Consider the following 7,547-nt stretch of genomic DNA (forward strand, 5'->3'; position numbering starts at 1 on the left):
GTCAGGGTAAGATATTCTGGTTGGTCTGTTGCTACAGGGAAGAAGAGTAAAGGGTCAGGTAGACATTTGTACCAGTAAGACATCATTTAGGAATTTTTAAGCTGCAGAAGTTTAGAAGTAGCTCTTAAGCAAGACTTACTTTGAATCCATTAGCTCCACAAAGCTAACTCAGTTTATAAATAAGTACTTGAAAAACAATCATCTTTGGACCTAGCTATAAAGGCTTCAAAGTATGATCAAATTTAAAATGAAAAAGACTTAAAATAGTCATAGACAAAAAAAATTGCAAATGTGAGCAATCGACCAAACAATATAAGCTTTTCCCAATATACACAGAATTTTAGAGAAGTAAGATCAATAACATTTTTAGGAACAATAAGGTTTCCTAGTTACAAACAGTCAACCAAGGATATATGCCTGTATAAAGATTGCATCAATAACTACTTAAATTTACAGGCTACTACATGCTTCAGCAGGACGTTTACTCAAATTACTACAATATAGAGATTATCATGGCACTTGCACAAGGATGATATGAAAATTTGTGAAATACTCCATATTTTTCATTCTTGAGATGCAAGAAATGAAAAACAGTTATTAAAAATTGATTACAAAAATACAAGTCGTTATGTCGAAAAATGAACTTTACAACTTTGTGCGGGTGGAGGGGTAGCAGGGAGGATTGAGTGGGGGAGCAGGTGAAGGATGGGAATGGAAGGGAAGGGTAAATACAGGAGGAGGCTACAATGCTTGATAAGAAATGTACTCATTATCTTGCCCATGTAATTGTAACCCCTCTGTACAGTATTTTCACAATAAAAAATTTAAAAAGGCAAATGTAACAATATACGTAATTCATTGAACTGAAAGTTAGTTTGACATCAGTGCGTTAAATCCTCACCTTAGAATGGCCTTTACATAGCATAATCTTTACAAAACATTTGAAATTGGATAACATTGTCATTTTATCCCAAAGAAATAAAATACTATAAGGACCTAGGAAAAAAAAGGAATCTTAAACTTTTTCTATATGGAATGCTATCTGAAATAACACATTTATTAACGAACCTATATATTATAAAACAATGTATAATTCAAAGTATTATATCTAGGAGAGAATTAAATAGATTATGGACATTATACAAATAAAATACAGAGTATTTTAAAATATACTTTTTTCATACAAGCACCAGAAATATTTTTAGTTTCTGTACTACTCATTTCAACAGATAAGTTAAAGTGATTTCTGATTTAAAAATCACAAACCCTGCAGAAATCATTATAGATGTATACAAACAACTCTTGAATACATTTTGACATCAGTCAGGCAATTCACTTGAAGAATACTATGGAATCCATGAATTTTTAAAGTAAGATATTGCTGTTGCTTTGTATTGTGAAAATATTTTGTACAGACACAAAGATGGATTGGCATTTTTGAAATTTAAGAATCTTAACCAAACCATTATGAGTTAGGAGAACAATTTTTACAGCCTTCCACAATTTAAAAGAGGTAGTGATACATATTTATCCTTTTGGCAATATTAAATGCAGTTTCTTCCAAGTTGTTCTTCAGACCTGGTTTGATATAATGCTTCAATAGAAGGCGATCCAGCATATCTTCGCTATTTCTATTCCAAGCAGCAAGATGCAAGGGAGTCAAGAGGACTTTAGTTTGGGCATTGGTATCTGCCTCAATGTGAACTAAGAAAGCAGCCACTCTGGTATTATTCAATATATAAGCACTGTGCAGGGGTGTCTAGCCATTCACAGTAATTGCATGAATATCTACCTTGAGCCACCAACTCATGGACAATGTCTAAGTGCCCACTGGAGGCTTCCCGATGAAGAGAGGTATATTCATCATCATCCCTAGTATTCACATGAGTGGCCTTTTAGGAAAGCAGTGTCTGCACTGTAGTAAGCCAATTATTTTCAGCAGCCCAAACAAAAATTTGCTTTAATACTTCTCCATTTTTTTTTTGCAAATGATGACATTCCTCACTTTTTCATCTTGTTCCTTGTCTTCATCAGAATTGCCTAACCAGAGACAGTGAGTACCAGTGGGAATGGGGTGCACATGTATTCCCTAATAGTTCACGTTGGTTGAACTGGTCAGAAAAATCCAGTGAATTTTCTACATCTGTTATTTCACCATGATTTTCTTTCTCTTTTTCCAATTTTACTATTGGAAATTATTCTAACTGGAGAGTAGGGAATTCATAGAGAGCAAAGGAAAGGTTTTCCTCCATATTCAAAGGTACAGACTGAAAATGGGACCAGTGGTGTCTTCATGTGCAGCTTATTATAGGAATGAGAAAATATGAAATAATGCCTTCTAAGTAAATGATTTGGGAAATGGCAGAGCAGAAAGTGAAATGATGCAACCAAAAATATAAAAGCAAAATAAATTAGGATAATTATGGAGCAGTCACATTATCTATGAGAACCATGAAAGGGAGAGAGGAAGAGAGAGACAGATGTACAATGACCTAGCTAGCCACAAAATCCATGCCTCTGATCAATTTATAGAGCAAACAATTTTATTTTTTAAAAGAGGTGGAAATGGAATTTATGAATTTACTTGAAATTAGTAAATACATTTTTATTAGCCTACATAAAGAGACATAGCTTTGACCAAATTACAGACAAAAATCTAAATCCTTGATAATTCTAGTAACAGATCTGACTGAAATCAGTTGAATCACACTTTTCCTGTAGAGTGAAGGAATAGGTTCAGGTTAGGAAAACAGCTAGAGAAGGCAGACCGATTGTATCTGTGACAAAACTTTGTGGAAAATGGTATCAAGGATTAATTACTGGTGATCCACTTGCACTGGAAGTGTGAATCTGAACTATTGCTTGCTGATTCTGAACTATTTCTTTAATAATTATAAGTTCCAAGAAGAAAAGGTGAGATTTAATTGATAGCAAAGGATTAGTAATACACTTTGACTTCTCATTAAGCACCTTCAATCATCAAAATCACATGAAGACAATAGAGAGGCCTACTTTTTTGGATGAAAACAAGTATCTTTAAAAACAAGGTAATTAAGTATTCCTACAAAGGACTTCTATTTTACTACTGCATTATATAGTTTTTTCTAATGTTGGGTAACAAATAATGGATCTATTAGAAAGCTCTTAAAGCTCATATGTTCAATAGTGAGTTCTCTTATATTATACCATGGTATTTTTGTTTATGGTTTTAAGAAGAAATTTGCTAGCTTAAATTTCTGACAAGACAATATCATCACTGTACAACTTGCTTCTATACTCTAAGTTTTAAATTACTATCTAATATGTGTATTAGATAGCTATAGAGGAAAAACTAGAAGCCACACTTGTGGCTCATGTGTTTATCCTAGCTAATCAGAAAGATGAAATCTGAGGATTGTGGTTTGAAACCAAACCAAGCAAAAAAAAGTCCATTAAATTCTGATTTGAAAGTAACCAGCAAAAGCTAGAAATGGAGCTGTGGGACAAGCAGTAAAATTCTAGGCTTGAGAAAACTACAACAAAAAAACAACAAATCCTGGGACAGAGCCAGGCCATGAGTTCAAGCCTAGTATTAACACCAAACAAATGAATTAATTAATTAATTAAAATAAATTAAGTGGTCACATGTGGTGAGGCAAGTAAAATGTAACACCCATGGTGACTCTATTGTGTATTATTTTGTAATAAGGCAAATTAACATTTGTCTTAATCACTAAAATTTTATTTGTACTTTTTTGTACTAAACCCTGAATTTAGCATGCAAGTATATGTGTGTACATATGCACACATGTGTGTATGTTTATATGTGTGTGTGTGCTCTTGCAATGTTGCTTGCCAATGTGGACAAGGTGAGGCTCAAAAGAGCTAACTGTGTTGCAATGTTTTTATTTATCAGTGTTCTGTCATGTCATTTCTGTGGAGCCACCCTTCTGTACATTTTATTTGTCAAATAATAACATCATCATAATCAAAGCATATACAACATTAAGTTAGATAAAAGAGACCACTTTCAGCTCTTATTATATGTTAGGTAAGAAGATACAGATATAATTAGGTAGTAAGTTATTGTTGTAAGATGACTGTCAGTACAAAATATGTATTTGACCTCTTAAATTGGTTATGATTTTAAGATATACTCATGGAGTGAGTTTGACTGACTTGACCAAACAGGTATTACTCTCTGGTTATTCCTGTGAAACACAAGGTGAATAAACTCTTTCTGGATTTCTGTTGAAAATAACTTTCTTTGTAACATCATATCTATTCTCACTAAGATAATCAACCCTGTATTTATTAGGTTTGAATATCCCATCATATTGACTGAAAACCAGTATTGTGGATATGCTTGCTAGATATACCTTTCAAAACAAACAAACAAAAAGCATGTGTCACCTCCAGATTGTGGATGCATTTGAAGTTCTTTTGTACATGCAATGGGATCCTCACTAATGGCTCTTTTGTGAAAGTAACTATCACAACTTTAACAAACAAGGCTTTTCAAATATCTTTTCCAATATAAATAACAACCCCGAGAGCGTCTTGCAATTTCTGAAAAGCCTTTGAATATTTTTAGTATTATTTCAGTTCATTGACTATAGAGCTATAGACATTTCTGAAATAAATATTAAGATCTGAAGATGTAAGTGGGTATATAGGCTTTTTATGCAATAGAATATTATGAAATATTATGAAATAGAATAAAAGGATATAAGTGAATTTGGTAAGCTAATTATTAGAATAACTTTGTTTTCTAGTAACAGTTTTTTTTTTCTTTTTTTGGGGTCCAGTCGTGGGTCCTTGAACTCTGGGCCTGGGCACTGTCCCTCAGCTCTTCAGCTCAAGGCTAGTGCTCTACCGCTTGAGCCACAGCGCCACTTCCGGCTTTTTCCTTTTTGCTTATGTGGTGCTGAGGAATTGAACCCAGGGCCTCATGCATGCAAGGCAAGCACTCTACCACTGAGCCACCTTCCCAGCCCCAGTAACAGTTTTTTGAATGTAGATGATGCAGTTAAATTATTTCCTTTGTGGCTCTGTACTTCAGTTAGTTTTATAATCTTGATAATTATAAGAGTGAATTTGTACAAAAATAAAGGTATTTGAAAATGATGGATTAATCTTGTGTTTTCTGTTCTACTCCCAAGAAAATGAGTTATTTTCAAGTGTTAATATTTTATCATTGAATCTTCAATATCACAAGAAATTTTGAAAAACATGCAGTAGTATTGATGTCTTTTTAAACCAATTGTATTCACAAGTTGGAGAGTCTTTAATTCATGCTTAGGTCTTGGTGTCCATAATTTTTAACCTCTCGTTCCTAACATTAATGATAGGTAAGACTGCATTTTTGGGTATATGAAAGGTAAATATTTATCTGGGGTCAAAGGTGAGTTTTATATCAGTCTTGCTTTAATAACATTTTAAAGTAATACATTTCTCTCAAAATGTTGGGTATAAAAAGCAATCAAAATACCTCTAATGGTAAACAACTTATGTGAGCTACAATGTGGAAATGATTGGTCTATAAGACCTGCAATCTGTTTCCATCAGGAATTGGGGAGATTATTCTTTCAGTATGACTGCGATGCAGTGTTGTCATGGGATAGAATATAATTTCTACAATTTTGAGCTAGAAATCAAGAATGTTATAGTTTAGCAGTTCCTTTCACCAGGGAGGTATAAATTGATTATGAACTTGGAGTTTTCATATTGCAGTTACCTATTTCCTTTTTTTTTTTTTTTTAGTTGGTCTTGGCACTTGAACTCTGGGCTTGGGTACTGTCCCTGCACTCTTCCACTCAAGTCAAGCACTGTACCGCTTGAGCTACAGTGCCACTTCTGGTTTATTAGCGGTTTATTATAGATAAGAATCTCTCGGACTTTCCTGACTGGGCTGGCTTTGAACCGCATTCCTCAGATCTCAGCCTCCTGAGTAGCTACGATTACAGGTGTAGCCACCGACATCCTGCTTAGTTTCCTATTTTCTAACAAAGATAAAGTGAAATATTATTAGAGTGTGGACAATAATTCTGGGAAATTTTCCTAGAATTAGTGGACTAAGTGCTGGTATTTTAGTCACAAAATAGAATGAAGTTATTTGGTACGGTGGGAATGGGCCGCAGGCTAAGATTTACCATTTGTGAAATGTTGTACTAGTAATTCCAACTCTGAAGACTTCAATATCATCATCTGAGAATTAGAAATAGAAGTAGTTCTACTTTATGGGATTATTGTGAGGATTAAATTAGATACCATAGGTAACGTACTTGGAAAAACAATCAGCATTTGATCCTTTCTACCTGTTATTTTATCATGTGATGAATTCTAACATTTTTACTGTGATTTTTATATTGTTTCTCTTTAGGATATGCAATGTGATGTATTGACATTCATTTTGTTGGTCACTTTTCTGTCATTTTGAGGAAAATAACTGCAAAGAAAATTTCTGAGAAGGAAACTATTATTTTGACTCATGATTGAAGAGAACACAGTTTAAGGTTCAGATGTCTCCATTGTTTTTTTTTTTGGGGGGGGGGTCCGGTCGTGGGGCCTGAACACTGGGCCTGGGTGATGTCCCTCAGCTGTTCAGCTCAAGGCTAGCTCTCTACCACTTGAAACACAGCGCCACTTCCAGCTTTTTATTTTTGCTTATGTGGTGCTGAGGAATCGAACCCAGGGCCTCAGGCCTGCAAGGCAAGTTCTCTACCACTGAGCCACCTTCCCAGCCCCGTCTCCATTGTTTTTAATTATATTTTTATTAGATAGTTGTATGAAGGAATTTCCATTCAACAAATCAGTTTATAAGTACAATGGATCTTTATGTAACTTTCCAATACCCTTCCAAACCTCACCCCACTTTCATTTCTTCTAGTTTCTGCATTGAATATTATACCTTCCCTCTCTTCATCCATAACTCTCTTTATTCCTTCCCTTTGACTTCCGCTCATATCTTCCAAATGATAGTTTCTTGGTATTCATTTTGTTGGAATAAAAGTTCAATTTTATAAGAAATTACACCTTTTAAATACTCGTCTGCAAAGAGCATGCTTTGGTGAATACTGTTGTGTAAACTTGCATAAAGTCCTATGTTCCAAATACGCGACAGAACATGGGTCCTTTGTGTGTCTGGCTCTGACTTAGTTTACTTAACATATTTTTAGATCTATCTATTTCTTTGCAAATTATGTAACAGTCTTCATAATGGATGGGTGCAATCCAATTGTGTATATGTGCCCCACTTTCTCCAACCATCCTTCTACCATAAGACATCTGGGCTGTTTTCATAACATGGCTATGGTAAATAGTGCAGCAGTGAACATGGTTGTGGAAGTGATTTTGCTGTATCTTTTGGAATTATTCGTCACTATCTTTCTGGGAGCAATCCTCTAGACAATTTTCAAGAATAAGCACATCCCTCCTTTCATCTCCATCACAACGTTTTGCAAGGCCTCAAAAACACACTACCCCCTACAGGTCTCAATAAGCTAAAACCACACTGGGCCCATATTCTTTCAATACATTTTTTTTCATGATTATACACATAATTTACT

The 7,547-nt window shown here is 34.5% G+C and overlaps 1 pseudogene; it reads left to right on the forward strand.

Moving 5' to 3' along the window:
• Window positions 1-464: 464 nt before the first annotated feature.
• LOC138822897 (U6 spliceosomal RNA) lies at window positions 465-564 on the forward strand (annotated as a pseudogene).
• The last annotated feature ends 6,983 nt before the right edge of the window (window positions 565-7,547 follow it).

The sequence above is a fragment of the Dipodomys merriami genome, unplaced genomic scaffold, assembly GCF_024711535.1.
Source record: "Dipodomys merriami isolate MVZ:Mamm:240054 unplaced genomic scaffold, mDipMer1.0.p SCAF_1165, whole genome shotgun sequence".
Taxonomy (NCBI): Eukaryota; Metazoa; Chordata; class Mammalia; order Rodentia; family Heteromyidae; genus Dipodomys; species Dipodomys merriami.